Source organism: Dipodomys merriami, unplaced genomic scaffold (assembly GCF_024711535.1).
Source record: "Dipodomys merriami isolate MVZ:Mamm:240054 unplaced genomic scaffold, mDipMer1.0.p SCAF_3, whole genome shotgun sequence".
NCBI classification, from domain to species: domain Eukaryota; kingdom Metazoa; phylum Chordata; class Mammalia; order Rodentia; family Heteromyidae; genus Dipodomys; species Dipodomys merriami.
Window position 1 is genome coordinate 52405855 of NW_027204492.1, and position 19332 is coordinate 52425186.

Consider the following 19332-nt stretch of genomic DNA (forward strand, 5'->3'; position numbering starts at 1 on the left):
CGACCAGACCTAAAAAAATAAAAAATAAAAAATAAAAAAATAAAAAATGCAGTGTTTACTTACTAGAAGGAGTGTTTTTGTTGGGTAAAATTTTACCCTGTTGTTCCTTGCTTACATTTATTATGATAAGGCATCTGTGTTCACCTACAGTTTACATTTTTCTTCATTTGCATTATTATTTCCACTAAAAAAAGGTTAATTATTAAGAAAATGAAGCCAACAGAAGACATTTAAATTTTGGCTGCTATTTGATCAATATGTATGACTTCCAATTTTTCTATCAGGCCTGATAAGCCCTCAGGATATGATTAAGGAATAAGGAATTTCCACATTTGAGTTGTTTTAATGGGAAATATATCTTATGATTCTGACAATCAGTCTAATGTCCACATAAAACAGTTACTTTAAAAGAAAATCAGTTAAAATAACTGATTTGTTCAACTAGATGTACTATTTTTTCATGGTTTTATTATTTTGTTAGTTTTTTTATTGTGAAAATATTGTACAGAGGGGTTACAATTACATGGGCAAGATAATGAGTACATTTCTTATCAAGCATTATAGCCTCATCCTTTGTTTCCCCTTCCCATCCCTTCCCATCCTCCCCCCACACCCCCACCAAAGTTGTAAAGTTCATTTTTCGACATAACGACTTGTACATCTCATTGTTGCAATGGGTCCACCTGTATCCCTATTTAAGTGATTTGTTTTTCCCATTCCCTTCCACAAATTATACCATCAAATACAGTGAAAGCAGGGTGCAAATGGTTGTAAATAAGTTCAATTTTGCCTTTGTGGTTCAAGAAAATGTTATTTTCTTATTTAATGTTATTAGAGACAGTATGTTTCTCAACATTATGTATCCGGATTTATGAACAAAAAAAAATGAAAGCTAGTATTTTAATTTGAAATTGTTTAAATAAATTAAAAGTCAATCCTGTAGATAGATGAAATGTCAGATTTCTAATGAAAATGAAATAAAAATATCATAATCTTTGATGAGAAAGATGGCACAGCACATATAATTTTAATCTGCCTAAACTACAACAAAAATTATCACAAGAGAATTAGCCTTTAATTTAGACCTTTAAAATGTGTGTAATTTGATCGTTTGTTTTTTAAATTTTACCTTATTGTAAAGATGATGTAGAGAGGGGTTACAGTTTCATGAGTAAGGTAATGAGTACATTTCCTGTCGAACATTGTTACACCCTCCTTTGTTTTTCTCCTACTTACAGGTAATTACATATATATATATATATATATATATATATATATATATATAGGATCTCTTTCCTGCAATTAAAATGTCCAGGAAGAAAATAAATCCTTAATATTCAGTTTACCCATTGTGATTTTTCATTGCCTCAAGCACTAAGTTCTTCAACCTTAGTGTAGTTTAACAAGGCTGATGTATAGAAAATATTTATCTAAAAAGAATTTTTTAATCTAATCCACAATCATTAATATAATTAATGTACAGTTTAAATTTGTAGATACAAAAATTAGTATTTTTCATTCTGGCTATAAACTTCACTATGAAGTAAAATATTCATAATTTGATTCTTGATATGATTATTTGCTATCTTTTTAATTTTAGAAATATCCAATTTCCATATTTATAACATGAGAATAATTACAACATCTCCTACTCACAGAGGCACAGCTGTAGACAACTAAGATATAAACAAGTAAAGGAGAGAGGAAATTTTAGTTAATTTTGATCAACTGACATGGAAACCTTATTGGACATTTTTGGTAAAAACTAGCCTTCAGGTCAGCTATGTAAAATAAGTTTTTGTGACAAAAACAAGTAGTAAATGTTTTAATGAGATTGCTAAGTTGTTCATATAATTAAAAATTGTTAATTCATATTTGAAAAGCAACACAACTTTTGCAGGTGTATTTGCTGAGACAAAGTTTGCAACTCTGTTTCATTAATTTATTAAAAACCTACATGTTAGACATTTTTAGCAAGACAGCAAACACCTTTAAAATACAGAGGAAAATATGTAATTTTCTCTAAACAGGCAAAAGGCAAGTCCATAATTTGAATGAATAAGAATTTTCATGGAATGTTACACTTCAATATATTAAGGATTTTTATGGAAACACTGCAAATTAAGAATCACCAGCATACTAAGAATTTCAGATAAGCTTGAGTTTCTCTACACAATTTGTAAGATTTATTTTGCAGACAAATATTAACCCTAACTTAAATTCTATATTTAAAAGCTATCTCCTTAGTTTTTCTTCATTTTAAAATAATTTTACAGCACTAAATAATACCCAGGATATTATCTACAAATAGTAACCCCATCTATATTGAGACTGAAAAGCTCCACAAATCTGAAATTTCTAAGTAACTTCGGAATCCTGTGTAAGTCATTTAGGCAATGTAAACCAGGCTTTTGATTCAGGAAGAAGAAGAAGAAGAAAGAAGAAAGAAGAAGAAGAAGAAGGAGAAGGAGGAGGAGGAGGAGGAGGAGGAGGGGGAGGAGGAGGGGGAGGAGGGGGAGGGGGAGGGGGAGGAGGAGGAGGAGGAGGAGGAGGAAGAAGAAATTGAAAAGTACAGAAGGAAGTCCGGAAAAAAAAAATGTCTCACTTAGTTTTGTCAAGTGTTAAAAACAAAAGTCACAGAATTAGCTGGGCGCTGGTGGCTCATGCCTATAATCATAGTTCATAGTTACTCAGAAGGCTGAGATCTGAGGAACTCGGTTCAAAGCCAGACAGGCAGGAAAGTCCATGAGATTCTTTTTTTTTTTTGGGGGGGGGGGGTCCGGTCGTGGGGCCTGAACTCTGGGCCTGGTCCCTCAGCTCTTCAGCTCAAGGCTAGCGCTCTACCACTTGAGCCACAGCGCCACTTCCGGCTTTTTTCTTTTTGCTTATGTGGTGCTGAGGAATCGAACCCAGGGCCTCAGGCATGCAAGGCAAGCACTCTACCACTGAGCCACCTTCCCAGCCCTCCATGAGATTCTTATCTACAATTAACCACCAGAAAACCGGAAGTGGCGCTGTGGTTCAAGTGGAAGAGCACTAAACCTTGAGCTGAAGAGGGGAGGGACAGTGCCCAGGTCCAGAGTTTAAGACCTACAATCGACAAAAAAAAAAAAAAAAAAAAAAAAATCACAAAATTAATATCTGTGTACTATGAAGTGCTGTAGTCATAAGGAAGCTTTAGAATAACGCTAATCTATGTCTTTTTATTATATATATATATTTTGGGGTCCGGTCATGGGGCCTGAACGCTGGGCCTGGACGCTGTCTCTCAGCTCTTCAGCTCAAGGCTAGCGCTCTACCACTCCAGCCACAGCGCCACTTCCCGCTTTTTTTTTTCTTTTTGCTTATGTGGTGCTGAGGAATCGAACCCAGGTCTCAGGCATGCAAGGCAAGCGCTCTACCACTGAGCCACCTTCCCAGCCCTCTTTAGTATTTTTTTTTGGTATTTTTTTTGTAGACCTTTAGGCAGAATTTGTAATTATTTGTATTTTTAAAATCTACTAATTATCTCATGAGATTCATTAAAGAAACTAAACAGGGTTTGCTTCTCTGACAACAAAGGGTATTTTTGTAATACCTTCTAATAATCTAGTTCTTCCAAGGGAAAACAAAGTATGATCTCCCACTGGGCAGAACTATTCAGCCCATAAGGCCAACTATAAAAAAAAACAAAAAAACACAAAACCTATCCTGTGGAAATGATGGAATATGATTCAAATAACATGAAAAATTTGAAACCCCAAAGTTCTAGATTGTTTCCAACATTGCCAAGACTTAACACGGTAAGTACATCTTAATTTTTTATTTGCCTATAAAGCAATTGATAACTGTAGGAGAATTTCTTTTTTTCTCCCAAATACTCTCTCTCCTGACCTATTCTCTCAAAAAAGAAATATATATATATATATATATATATATATATATATTTGGTCGTGGGGCTTGAACTCTGGGCCTGGGCTCTGTCCCTCAGCTCTTCAGCTCAAGGCTAGCACTCTACCATTTGAGCCACCAAGCCACTTTCTGTTTTCTGGTGGTTTATTGCAGGTAAGAGTCTCATGGACTTTCCTGCCTGGGCTGGCTTTGAACCATGATCCTCAGATCTCAGCCTCCTTAGTAGCTAGGATTACAGGCATGAGCCACCTGCACCCAGCTCTCTCAAATATTTTTATCAATAACAGATTAGAAAATTCTTAGGAGCCTACTTCTGATATGCTCTATCTATCTAGCTACATCTATGAATGATAGATTGAACGGCATATGCAATCTACCAATAACTCTTTGGAAAACTTGGAAGGGGGAATGTAGAATAGAAATATAATGGAGGTGTGAACTTGCTAGAAGAAATTGTATACAACCATGAAGTTATCACAATAAAACTTTGCGTTTTTAATTCATGCTAATTCTAAAATAATACTAAAATAGAAATTTAAGAATGTATATGTGGCCTTCTATGAAAAACACTTGTTTCCTCTTGCATCAAAAGAGAAAAAAACATGTAATCTATTTCACAGAATTGTTTTGAGATTCAGAAAGAATAAAATAGTAATATCATAGTAAGGAAAACAATTTAAAATGATAATGTAATCATGAAAATAGTTAAAGCCAGCTGGTGGTACTATTTTTCCCTTTTTACTATGAAGTGCTATTCCAAGTTATCTTTGGTCAGCAAAATCCAAGAATATTAAATAAAATTTGAGAAAAAAAAACAACTCATGAGTTGTATTTTAACTAGTTTCATTATAATACATTTTTATAATTGGTGTGTGTATGCATGAGTGTGTTCCATTTCTGGGACTAGATAGACATCAAGACCTAGGTGCTGTTTCTGAGTTTTGTTTTGTTTGTTTGTTTTTTGCTCAAGGCTAGTACTCTATCACTGGAAGAATCTCAAAAACTTTCCTATAGGGACTGGCTTAGTTATGTTAGCCTTCTGAGTAGCCACAATTACAGATGTGAGACCACATGCTGGGTATTTTTTCTTATTGATATTAATCACTTACTGTGCCTAATTCATAAATCAATTTTTCATACACACATTTATAGAGAAAATAGTAGAACATGTCTCTATATTGTGTTGGGTTCTAGCTCTGTGTTTTCCTATATCCTTAAGCAGAACAGTCACTTTTAATTTCTTTAAATCTAATGGCAAGTTTCATAGCAAATATGCTTCCTATTTTCATTTTATTTCTTTTAAAGTTGGTAGTGTGAGCTTTTGCCATAGATTTTTGTTGGTTGATCTAGCTGTTATAACTAGTGAAGTGCTTAAGAAGTTATGTACTATTGATGATATAATTCCAGAGTGTCTTTTCTTTAAATCTTCGTTTACTTGAGCAATCAGTCATTAACTTGAAATGTAATTTTAAATTTGAATTATCTTACTTTTCTTAATGAGTATAATAAATTCAGTTTCTTAAAACTTCACAATATATTTTCATAATTGAAAAAATCTCATGCCATTACAATATACTCATATTGATTATGCAGCAGGAAAAAGGAGGGTTAATTCAAATCTTCTGTAACTGAATTTGACTAGGCTCTGCTATAACATTTGTTTAATGTACTCAGCATTTCTAATAATTTTAGATTATTACTACTAATTATTCTATATCTTTCTAGTTATACCATGAGAAAGTACAATGTTTATATAGAATACCATTTTATATTATTTTAAAGTTTTAATACCATTGTAAATTAGCACAGATGTTTCTCATCAAAAACATGAAGAGCATTTGTTTAAAGAAATGCTAATTATATTTTAAATACAATCTATTTGCTTTACTAGTCTTTGAAAATAGTTTAAAATATTGTATTATTTATGTTTATTTTTCTTATTTCTCTTCTTTTGTGTAGGCCCTGAAATTCCCCTCTCTGGGATATGTGTGTGTATATGGGATTTGGGCTGTTATACACTCCTTTTTAGGCACATGGAAACAGTCTATGTTTAGGATTTTTAAGCAATGTTAAGATTAATGAAATCCAAGTCCGTTTTGGCAGACACTCAAGTTCATTTAGCATTTACAAAAAAAAAAATTGTTAATCCAATTGGTTCTGTAGTGCATTGGGATCTCCAGTTGCCACCTAACAACACTGCTGTTGCTATTAAAATATCAGAGCTTGGAAAACTGTTAGTTTCATTGGGAAGGCTGTGGCTTCTGAATGCCAATGCCACACTGATTACAAGAACTTCACATCTGAAGTGATTTTTTTCAATTATTTTATTAAACCCTGACAGAACCACATGGTGCTTCCTTAAAAAAGCATAGTTAAGAAAAGTTTTAACATAGTTTAAACATTTGTCTTTGAATTATTTCATTAGCTGCTATCAAGACTGTTTGTTTGAATTTGATCCAAGTTGTCTATACAATGTTAAAAATGTTAAGAGCTTTTAGATTTCTTTGACATCTTTTCAAAACTGTTGGTAAACTATTCATATCTTGTGGACAATGGTTTTCATTTTCTCAACCTGGTAAGTAATACATATAGTAGATGAAAAAGAATTAACTGTAAAATGAGTAACACAGTAATTTTACTTTGAACTACAAATTTAACTGATATAGTTACATCAAAGGTTAAAATTAGTTTTAATATTCAAATACAAATACCTATGTATCATTGTAATTTTTCTAAAATGTAATCCTATACAAATACAAATTGAATTACTTTGCTTTTGTCATTCTACTTGGTCAAAAGAGGATTTAGCTCCTGCCAAGTGTGATCAATGTCTTGGTATCCCTATGTCCCCAAAGTGGTCTTTAGAAATGCAGTTTAATTTAAAGGTGCTGCTTAGAAATGTAAAAGTTTCAGGCCAGACCTAAAAGCTACTGAATCAGAATCTGCATTTAAACAGGATTTTCAAATAATCAGTCTGCATTAAATTTTGAGAAGCCCAAGAATAGAACATAACTTCCTAGAAACTGGAGTTTAAAATAACTAATCATTAGCAGTGACAGTGATTGATTAGAAATTATGTATTGACTCTATTTCTTAAGAATTTTGATTCTGTTATATCTACACAGCTATCTTTTTAAGCATGGGCTTATATTCCCATGTTTGTTTACTCTTGTGATACTCACTTTTATATACTCTAAATATGTATACAGTTCCACCCTTTTATCATATTCATTTTCATTATAAAATATTCTGCATTTTTAATAGTTACTTTGTCTCCTGAATGTTAACACTGAGTTCATAAATTTAGAAATTTTTCAAAGAGAGTTGTAAGAACTGTGGGCATCTCAGTGAAAGCAAAATCCAGCATTAAAGTAAGAATATCATTATTTGAACTAAAGAGAAAGACAATGCAAATCTTTCCCAATGATTAAAGAGCCAGATCTCAAGTCAAAGTTTTGACTTTTTAAATATGTTTGTGTCTGTGACTATTACTTAAGCTTCTATTTTTATAAAATGCATGTTTCAAAAGACTTCTGATTCTAGAAAACTAGCAAGCAGCCATCAAATAACACTTAAGCTATTCTAAATATGCAATATTACAAGTGTGTCTGAGAGAGAAGCCAGTCTAGGCAGTTTCAAAAAGGTTGCATATTTCACACTAAACTGAAATCCAGGACATATCACCTAACACTCTGGCTGTTCTCTTTCTTCTCCATTTGACTTCCTCATCTCTGCTGGCTTCCCTTCTCCTTCACAGTAAAATAAAGCCAAGTTAAGAGCTATTCAGGAAGGAAAGTATAGCTTTCTTTGGCATATTTTCTCTGCCTCCCTTTATGCTCACCTCTTCTCAATAGCACATATACATGACCCTCTTGATATAGGGAATGAGATAATATGGCAAACATGTTTAGAAAATTAAAATACTGTATAAATATTTATAAATATAATATAATACAATATAATAAAATATATTGTATTAAACCTAATCTAATATTCATAATGCATGAGCTTTTAATAATTTCAATTCAAAACAATTTGTGAAACAGAATTTTCTATATCTAAGTCTAGAGTAGGTAAATTCTAGTTTAGTAATGATGGATATACATAGTTATTTGATGAAATACAAAACTACTATTTTATTTGAACAAAGGTAATTAAAAAGCCACCTATGATGATGTTTTAGAATTCTAAATGTCTTGGAAAATAGGAAGCTGGTATGCATATGTTAAGTAAATTAATTTTCCATTACCCATTCTCTTATGTGAACTCCTAGAGCATGCATTTCACATCTCTGAGGACTAGTTTTCTTCTTTGTAAAACTGAATAGTATGTACTAAATATTTCAGCTTCTTTTCACTTTCAGATTTTATTAAATGAACAGTATATATGTGTGTATATGCATATATATGCATATGTTGTGGTTCTTAATTATTCCTTTTCTATCATAATTTAAGCCCCCACATCTAACATATATCAATGTTGGGTAAGCCACCGGTTTTCAGTTATCAGTCATTTAGGAATCAATGGAGTGAAGCAAGTAACACTGCACTGACAAAGGATAAGGAAAAACTACCTTGTACACTATCTTTTTAAAGTCATTACAATATACTTATCTCAATGAAAATCTAAACTTTATTTTAAAATCCTTAATTGTACTTTTAAGGAAGTTACCAAGAAGTAAAGTTACTTGCTCTATATGTTAGTATATATAATGTATATACTAATAAAATATAAATCATAAAATACCTTATGCTCCTACAATTAAAAAAAACAACCTGCTCTCACTAAATATGCCTAAAACCATAAGAAGGAGGAATTTATAATGCATTTTCATATTGGGAATCTTAGTAACCTTTTGGTCTTTACAATACAAACCTACATGCAATTGATCTTCAAAGTCACACTGCTTCAAAGATGATATGTTTGAAGAAAAACTCTTTAAAACTCACTGACAAATATCTTCTAATGAAAATCACTGCAAAAATATAAATGTCCAAAAAGCAATATGACAAAACGAGATAAATTACTGAATGTTTGCCACCTTAAGTAAAACCAAACTGTATGGACTGATATTTTAAAAAGTCATAATTTGTAGATTTCCTTGTAAATGAAAAGAAGAAATACATGACCTTTGGTTAAAAAGTATACTTTTAACAGATCATGAAAATAGCAATACTTCCCAAAGCTATCTACAAATTCAGTGCGATACCTATCAAAATTCCAACCTCATTCTTCAAGGAAATAGAAGAGGCAATCCAAAAATTCATATGGAACAATAAAAGACCCCGAATAGCAAAAATGCTCCTCAACAGAAAGAACACTGCTGGAGGAATATCAATACCAAATTTCAAACTCTACTATAAAGCCATAGTAATCAAAACAGCTTGGTATTGACATAAGAATAGACCTCAGGACCAATGGAATAGAATTGAAAACCCAGAAATGAACCTACAGACCTATACCCATCTAATCTTCGATAACGGAGATAAAACAATAGAATGGAAGAAAGACAGCCTCTTCAATAAATGGTGCTGGCAAAATTGGTTAACTACTTGTAGAAAACTAAAACTAGATACTTCTATATCACCCTGCACTAGAATCAACTCCAAATGGATCAAAGACCTTGAAGTAAAAGCAGACACTCTGAAAACATTAAAGGATGGAATAGGAGAAACCCTAGGTCTCCTTGGCTCAGGCCGAAATTTTCTGAATAGAGACCCAGAAACACAACAAATCAAAGAAAGGTTGGACAAATGGGATTGCATGAAGTTGCAGAGCTTCTGCATGGCAAAGGACATAGCTAGCAAGATCAATAGAAAGCCCACGGATTGGGAGAAGATCTTCACTAGCTATACAACAGACAAGGGTCTCATATCTAAAATATGCTTGGAACTCAAAAAATTAAATCCCCCAACAACAAATCCTCAAAGAAACAACTGCCCAATAAATAAGTGGGTGAAAGAATTAAAGAGAAACTTCTATGAAGAAGAAAGAAGGATGGCTAATTGACACAAGAAGAAATGCTCAACATCCCTAGCTAAAAAGGAAATGCAAATCAAAACAACATTGAGATACCACCTCACTCCAGTTAGAATGGCAAAAATCAAGAACTCTAACAACAACAGATGCTGGAGGGGACGTGGACAGAAGGGAACCTTACTTCATTGTTGGTGGGAGTGTAAACTTGTTCAACCACTTTGCAAAGCAGTATGGAGGTTCCTAAAAAGTCTTCGCATAGAACTCCCCTATAGGGGCTGGAAAGGTGGCTCAGTGGTAGAGTGCTTGCCTTGCATGCATGAGGCCCTGGGTTTCATTCCTCAGCACCACATAAGCAAAAAAAAAAAAAAAAAAAAAAAAAAGAACTCCCCTATGACCCAGCAATCCCACTTTTGGGCATTTACCCAAATGTTTACAAACAAGACCACACTAAAGCTACCAGCACAACTATGTTTATTGCAGCATTATTTACCATAGCTAAGATATGGAACCAGCCCAGATGCCCCTCAGTAGATGAATGGATCAAGAAAATGTGGTATATATACACAATGGAATTCTATGCCTCCATCAGAAAGAATGACATTGCCCCATTTGTTAGGAAATGGAAAAACTTGGAAAAAATTATATTAAGTGAAGTAAGCCAGGCCCAAAGAAACATAGGTCCCATGGTTTCCCTTATTTGCAATATCTAGTATATATATGAGTCAAGCGGAAAAGGTCAGATAATGTGATGTTAGGAAAATGAACCCTTAGATATGTATTTTAATGTTTTTTTTCTTTCATTCATGTGTTTCTAACGCATTTATAAGATTATTTCTTTGTTGCTTTGTATGTCCCTCCCCTACAGTATAACCCCTGCTTTCACTATATTTGATGTCAGTATAACTTGTGGAGGAGATGGGGAAAAACAAGTCGTTTAAGGATACAGGTGGACCTGTTGTAACATTGAGAAGTACAAGTTGTCATGTGGAAAAAGAGCTTTATAATGTCGGTGGGGGGGGAGGAGAAGGATTGGGATTGGGGTGAGGGAGGGTGGAGGCTGGGAAGGGATGTGAAGGGTAATCAAAGGAGGAGGCTGCAATGCTTGGTAAGAAATGTATGCGTTATCCTGCCCATGTAATTGTAACCCCTCTGTACAGTATGTTCACAAATAAAATAAAATAAAAAAATAAATAATGACATTGCAAAAAATGGGAAAAAAGTCATAATTTGTAGATTTCCTTGTAAATGAAAAGAAGGAATACATGACCTTTGGTTAAAAAGTATACTTTTAACAGATCAATTTGTCCTACTATTTTATGATATAATTTTTACACAATTGGTTCACCAATACCAAATAGAAGGAAAATAGAATGCAACTAGTCAATTGACAATGTTATTGCATTATATAAGTATAAACTCATCTTTTTGATTTTTACTTTTAAATCCAAGACATTTTATTTTCCTTTATATTTTCATTATTTTAATAAAATATACTAAAGAAAGGCAAGATAGAATGTTGGGAAAAGTCTTGGCTTGGAGACTGGAGATAAGAAGTTCTACTAAGGCTTTCCCCTCTTAATAACTAGGTAACTTAAATTTTACCCTTCTGATCTTCATTTTCTGTACTTGATAAAAGAGGCTCAATTATATCTTCTTTGTATTCCTAATTTCTATGAATGGCATAACTGTTTTCTAAACAATATAAAAATATAGAATACTGAACATACTGAAGATCTTGACCAGCAGAATCAATCAAAAGATAGCAGAAAGCATTATTTGATTTTTATTTCATATAATAGAAACTGATTTGTAAGATCAGTTCAACTCTCAATTTGCATTCTATTCATTTAAAATTATAAAAATATGAGTGAATTCCTTTTTAAAATTAAAATCAAACAGGAAACTAATTTTATTATTGTCAAAAATGCTATATTATTGAAACAAATTTTGTGGAACAGAGAAAATGCTCTCTCAAGGTTTATTTTTCTTTTTCTTTGCTCCATTTGTTTATATAAATATGAGCATTGAAGATGAGTAGATTAGGTATAGGAAATCATTCTTTCAGATTTGGGCTGAAAGTGCCAGTTATAGCTATTGCTATCCATAGATTCAAAATTATTTATACTGAGCCACTGCTTGACCTATTAGAGACAACTGAAAGGACTGTCCTAATCCTTAAACAATTGAGGATTTTTTGAGTGCAAAAGATGATAGAAGCATGTATGATTTCTGGAAAGTCATATTTCTAATTCAAAACCATAATTGAAGAAAAGACTTTTTCCTCTTTTTAAATTACTTGATAGTGAGAATGAAATCTTTCCAAAGATGAATTGAACCTCAAAAGACAGTTTAACCCATAAATAACTTCCTCTATGGAGAATTCTATGCTTTAAAACTGATGTCGAATAAGACACATATCTTGAAAGACATAGCATGTAGATCATATATTTAGATGAACACAGTGTTGGAAACATGCTTTTGTGATACAATTCCACTGAAAAATAACACCATGTAAAAATACAATTATATTAAACATACAAGCCAGTCTACAATATCAAGGTATCTTATCCAGTTTTCTTCCTTCTAGATACTCAGTGATCAATAAAGTCTTCAAATACTAGAACTCTGCTCAGACAATGACATAATTTGGAATATTATAGTATAAAATCAGTCTAATTAAATGTATTTAAATTTTTCCCATATGTATTTAATGGGAAACAAATATATTGTCTGATTTTATGGCACACTTTCTACACTCCTCATTTCCCACTGATATTGAGTCAACCTCACTAAATGAAAAAAATTAAAAGAACAATAAAATATTTCAACTTTTTCCATACACACATAGTATCTGACAATGAAGTATAAAAGTTGGGAAAAGTGTTCTGTTGTCTGAGATGACTTGGTAACTGTGTACACTGACATAAAAACATATTGACAAAGGCCTGAAATCCTGTGTGGGGATGTTGAGGGGTCATGAGGGTACATTTTCTCAAAATAACTTCTTAAACATATCATTGTGACAATTCCAACAAGCAACAAGGGAAATAGAATGAAAATAATAAACCATCCCTAATGAAAAGTTAAAAGGAATAAATTAAAGGAAGAGGATATACCAAATGCATGCACAGAAACAGGGTCAGGAATGTGCAGTGAGAAACTCAGAAAAGTCCAACATTTGAATTCTCAGATTTAAGGAAATAAATATATTTGCATCTGTAATAAATGTAAAATAAATCAGACTAATTGCAGTAAAAATCCTATTTGAAATTCAAAAGGACCTAAATAAAAGATAAAGCAGGAAATCTTGGCTAAACAAAATTAGGTGAATCTGTAAGAAAGTCTGACATACAGGTTGTTTATATGGTTTGGTTGAAGCTCTTTGCATCACTAGAAAAGAGTCCAAGGTGGCTACTAGGGAGGAGAATATGAAAAGCAAATTGATGTGGAGAAATCAGGGAGCTATTTAATGTAGGCAACAAGGGGTGAGGAAAGATGGAAGACAGACTGGAAAAAGAAGCAAAATACAGCTAGTTAATAGTGCTTGGGGTGGGGGGACAAGATAAATTGGCTCTAAACCTGAGGTGGCTGAATGTAAGGGCAAGGGAAAATGGAGTAGGGTGGGGATACTTGTGTTGGCAAGTGCTTGAAAGGATAAATATATGCAAGACAAAAAGAGGTTAGGGCTGGGAAGGTGGCTCAGTGAGCACTTGCCTTGCATGCTGGAGGCCCTGGGTTCGATTCCTCAGCACCACATAAGCAAAAAGAAAAAAGCCGGAAGTGGTGCTGTGGCTCAAGTGGTAGAGTGCTAGCCTTGAGCTGAAGAGCTGAGGGACAGCGCCCAAGCCCAGAGTTCAGGCCCCATGACCGGACCCCCCCTCCAAAAAAAAAGAGGTTATTGTTTGGGTAGAAGACAAGGACTTTGGAAGATTGGGTTAGGAAGGTATGATGAGTAAAATGAAAAACATAGACAGATGATGATAATTAAATGTAGATTTTCTTTTCCAAGTTAGTATTCTTTTTAGTCCTCTGATAGTTCTACTGGTTTACTTAAGGCCCTTTTCATTGGTTCTGCTTTCTCACTGTTACAGCATCTTTTTAACTTATTAACCTTCACTCTATTCCAATGCTTCACTTTGTTCAATTATTTGTTTAAAGACAAAAACCTTTCTACTATGCGCTACCTATCTACAGAATATTACTACCCTATTTTATGGTTCTTGGTCTAACACATACGCTTGAAAAATATTCAAAGATCGACTATATGTACAAAACATACACCTTTTAACTATACAGGAAGCCATCAATCTCTTCTTACCACCACACCAAACCATCCCCTTCCCTTAGTTTGCATCTGTATAACCTTCAAGGTTACTTCATGGGTACCACTAGCTAGGAATGCATAATTTTCAAAGTCAGAAACAGTTTAATTTTTTTTAACAAACCTCTTCCTGACCTCTAAGGAAAATTAATTTCTCCCATATGAATGCTGGATTAGCGCATTTATCACAGTCTCCAGGCTCAAAGAGGCCTATGGCACGTTTTTCATACTTTGTACATTCCTTGAGCCCTAGCCTGACACAGTGGGTGACTAGTGTTTGTGGATTCTTTCCAGAATAGATGACATCTCATTTAAAATATGTTAAGAATAATTATTGGGAAAAATTACCATTCAAATTTTCATTTTCTGAATAATTTCCTTTCAAACTAATAGAAAATGTAGCTCAAAGCCAGTGGTTTATATAAACTCTTCTTGTTTTCGTGCCTCTTCTTGCTCCCCTAAGGATCTTATAAATTCTGGCTGAAGGCTGTTTGTGGTGTGCTTGCATAGAGAAAAGGAGAAAATTCTGCTTTCTAAATCCCTTACCAGATTTCTTTCTGCCACCAGGAGTCTGGAAGCTATCTGGAGTTTCTATCTCGCAAAAAAAAAAAAAAAAAAAAAAAAAAAAACAAAAAACAAACAAAAAAAAACAAAGTTTTGAAAAGCAAGAGGAACAATGAATGTGCAACTTCCAATCCCTATTGCCTGGGCTTCCAGCTGTGGAAACCCTACATTACTTGGGCATCTATCAGAATAGCATTCAGGTGATAAGAACAACAAAGGCGGGGGAGGGGGCGTCCTTTCAACCTTAGGGAATTATGGAGTTCCAGTTCGTTGTCAGCATTGTATCAGAGAAGCTTTCTATCAAAGGAAAGAAAAAGAGAAGGGGTGGGGGGAGCGAGGACCCTTACATTTATAGGACGGAAAACTTCTATGCTTGTGTTCCCTTTTCTCCCAACATCTCTTTTCTGACTCTACCACAGAATGCAATAGTGAAGTTGTTCATGGCAATTCTCATGGATTTAAATTTTCTTAAGGTAACTCAGCTCCAGACTCCAGTTGCCTCCACAGGCCCTGACTCTCCCCACTCCCCTTCACTAGGTGCAATCTTCTCCAATGGAGTGCTGCAGCCATTGTTTCAAAGCTGAAGAATGAATTTTCTGTATTTGCGGAAATGAATTAGCCTCAAATTAAGGGAAGTGTTGGGTTGCTTTGTAAAGCGACCAGGAAAACCTCATCAGGGAAAGCACTGCGGGCTTCTATCTTGGGAAAACTTATTCAGGAATCTTCCCAATTTAGCAGGTCTAGCTCTGGATTTGATGGTGCAACCTTACAATGAAGAGCACAGTGGCCTCTCTGCTACAGCTGAAGGTGTAACCTTTTTCCCCCAAATTCCCAGCCCCTTTTGTCAGATAAGAAGACTCCACACCCAGCAGCTTAGTCTTTGCCCCTCCCCCATCACACCATTTCTTTGGGAAGGAGATCCCTCCCCTCTGTCTAGAGAGCTATGTGGAATTCGTGAGAGACTGCCAGCGGATTTTAATGAAGCCGCAATCAGTTCACCTTCCTTATCACACTTTGGGGCGGGGCATGGGTAGAAAACAGCAAGAATTCAATACTCATAACAGATATTATCGCATCTGGAAAAACTCACCCAATCTCTAAAACGGCACTAAGTAAATTCACCCTGAACTGTGAAAGTGCACTGTGAAAAGAGTAAAGAAGCAAGGAGATAAAAAATAAAGAGGCAAGAAATACCCTAAATCTAGGTTTGATTCCCCAGGTTCAAAATCAGTCACGGTTAAGACCAGCAGTAGCGGGTCTCCAGCCTAATAACTGCGCACGTTGAGGAGTTGGGGAGCAGGAAAGAGTGGGGTGAGCAAGAGCGCAGTCAGGGACTGCAAAGAAAGCAAGGTGGCTGAGCGCACTGGGAGCGAACCGGGCAGGGCCACTCACCCTCCTCTGCCCGCTGAGGCTCAGTGCCGCTGACATCATAGCCAGAAGGAGGGGCTGCCCGAACGAAGAAGACTAGGGAATAGGTTTCCCAGGCCTTTCTCGTTGGGGCTTCTCTCTGGCTGCTTGAAGGCAAACTCAGCTCTGTAGAGGTGCAGCTGGGACTAAGATTGCAGAGGTGGGCGAGCCATTTCTTATTTTAGCCGAGGGAGAAAGCTATCTTTAGACCTTAGCGCGTCCATCTCCTGGTTCTTCAAAACCGTCTGCACATAGTCCGCCCTGACTCCAATGAACCAGACAAAGACAAAGGGGAAACAACATACATATGTACTATTACTTCTACTTGCGTTCAAATACCCCGCCCCTCAACACACACGGATAGTTAAGGCTATTCTGGGTGTGTTGTGACAATTGGTTACAAACTGGATTAAAAGTGAAAATTCACATAATCTTTAACCAAGTTCTGGAGGAGTCTGCATGTATCCTCCCCCTTTCTCTCTCTCTCTCTCTCTCTCTCTCTCTCTCTCTCTCTCTCTCTCTCTCTCTCTCTCTCTCTCTCTCCTCCCCCCCACGTCTATTTTACTTTTCCCTCTTTATGGACGAGTAAGATGATCGCTTTAAGTCACAAAGTGCCTTCCTTGGTGTTCAGCTCAGGATTCAGAATTGTCCTCCGAAAGCGCCTCAGGTTGTTTCCTCCCTCGTTGCTGCACTTTGGTTACTCGCGACTCCTTTAACACCATCACTCCCCATTCTATATCTTTTGATTCCCTTCCTATTGGCCTAGATTCTCATCCATGTTTCCCCCCCATACAATATCCTTTGTATGGAAACAATTCCTAAACTGGAATAAATCCATCTTGGGAAAGTTAGGAAGAGACACGGTGGTTTCGTTTGTTTGTTGCTTGGGGGATTATTTTATTTATTTATTTTTTCTTTCGTCTCTGCCCCTCTTCTCTCGGCTTTGCTTTGTAAGTGTGTGCCGCAGTGGCGCAAGTTTCGATTCCCACCCCGGAGACATTATGGAAGGGTCCCCGCCTTGGAAGCGAGTGCCTGTCTGCAGGCGCTTGTTCACACGCGCTTCACAAGCGCACCCTAGCGCCCTGAGCCCTGATCCGCAAAAGCGGCCAAAGCGGTGGAGCCCTTACTAAATCATTGATAAAAACCAAGGTGCCATCTTCAAGTTGGACTCTGAAAATTCTTTCCTTGAGGTTGTCAGGAAAGCATCTCCTAGTATACACCCTTGGATAGTGACACCCACCCCCACCCAGTTTGTGAATAAGTGGTGTCTCCAACCCAGGTCAAACAGTAACTCTATTCGTTAAATGAATTCATGTGCAGCTACTTGCTTTTCAAAAGTCTCTTTTTCTGATGACACCCCTAATAAGAGGCACTTGTTTTCACAAAAGAAAGCCGTTTTATGTCTATACCTTTTAGGAGAATGCCTCGTTTATTGTAGCGATGCACTGTCTTTAGGGTCCCTTTTATGGGATAAGTGATTTTTTATTTTTATTTTTCCTAGATAAGAGATTATAAATCATTTCTTTAAAGAAAGAAGAACCCTTCACGTTCGTCTACACTCTTAGGAATAGTCGTGGATTCCCCCCCCCCCCACACACACACACATGTTGTTTCTTTCAGCTATGAGAAAGAAGTTGCTTTAAAGTGAGAAAGAGCGAATATTACAAACCTACCATTCTACATCCAGGATGTGGTGGTGGCTGAGCACTGACAGCCCTGTAAGTAAGGCGGAAGGAAGGGAGAGGGAGATAAGAGCCAGAAAAAAAAAAAAAAAAACAACACCTGGGGTTGGAGCCCAGTAGCAAGTATGTGACTTCCTTTGCTCAGCAACCTGTGTAGGACCCCCAAGTATATCCTTCCCCATCAAGGATTGCAACCCAAGATTCTGGAGAAGAGCAGAGTAGGACCAGCTGCGGGAAGTCAGAGAAAAATTCCTGGACTCCTGGCAATGACCTCCCAGTTGGTCCAGTTGCTCCTCCAGGCTCCTCCAGGAGTCTGGAGTTGGATCTTCTTCCCCACACCTGCACTCTTCCCCAATCAAGAGTTTTATTCAGCCTTGCTGAAGCTGGCCGCTTCTGTTAAAGAGAAAAAAACCTTTTTTCTTTCTTTCTTTCTTTCTTACTTTCTTTCTTTCTTTCTTTCTTTCTTTCTTTCTTTCTTTCTCTCTTTCTTTCCTTCTCTCTTTCTTTCTTTCTCTCTCTCTTTCTTTTTCTTTCTTTCTCTCTCCCTTTCTCTCTCCCTTTCTTTCTTTCCTTTGCACAGCCAATGTCAGGGAAATTCATGTGCAGACACTTTTTATTTTTTGACAAAAGTCAGAGTTTTCATAAAGTAACCAAACCAGGCGGTGATAATGCCCAAAAGATAATTCCCTCTGTGCTTACCTCCAAGATTTTGCTCTTCCTCTTATCTCTGAGGAAGAGAAGGGTGGGGGGGGGGGGGAAGGGGAGAGATAGAAGCATCTCTAAAACCACCCTGCGGTCAATAGCCCAGGCGCAGTCAGCAAGCACTCTGCGCACTCAGTCCGGGACAAGTCGTGCTTCCCCAGCCGCATTCCGTTTACGCACCCGAACAGGATACTTACCTAGTGAATGACTCCTCTAGAGTAGAATGATGAAGAGAATGAAAAGGAGAAAAGGCTTCCGCCCGCTCCAGGAAGACTGCGATAGCTGTAGCGGGCTCTGCCGCCACAGCTCGCAGTCCGTGGAGCAGCTGGTGTTGGTGGAGGCTGTTTGTAAGGCTGTTAAGGCCGCCCCGGTTGCCTGGGCTTCCTGTGCCTTCTTTGCCTCCTGTGCGTCTGCGCCGCTTGTGCCTCTGGTGTCGCCTGTGCACCCAGTACCGCCTAGGTCGCCTCGGCCACTTTGTTCACTCGGCTCGGTTTGCCTTATGCTTTGCCGCGCCAGCAGCGGCTTGCTGCTCTGGCTCGCGGCTCCTCCCGCTCTGACAGTTCGCCCACTGCAACAGCCAGTCCGGAGCCAGTCCTTTTCAATGGCGAGGGGGAGGGACTAGAGGGGAAGAAGGGGGAAGGAAGGCGGGTGAGCTAGAGGAAGGAATGTGGGGGGTGGGAGGAAGGAGAGAAGTGAACCAATGCCCCAGCCGCCTACAGGGAGGGGATGGCACAGCACCAACTGCAGGGTACCCCCCTCTTGCCCCCACTTGCTGCTCCTCACACA

The 19332-nt window shown here is 36.7% G+C and overlaps 1 protein-coding gene across 1 annotated transcript in view; it reads right to left on the minus strand.

Moving 5' to 3' along the window:
- The window catches only part of LOC138839469 (protocadherin-11 X-linked), a 713759-nt gene extending 694661 nt beyond the window's left edge, over positions 1-19098 (minus strand). The window contains exon 1 of the mRNA XM_070039045.1: positions 18744-19098. The gene's annotated coding sequence lies outside the window, so the exon portion shown is untranslated. The remainder of the gene's footprint in view (positions 1-18743) is intronic.
- Between the last annotated feature and the right edge of the window lie 234 nt (positions 19099-19332).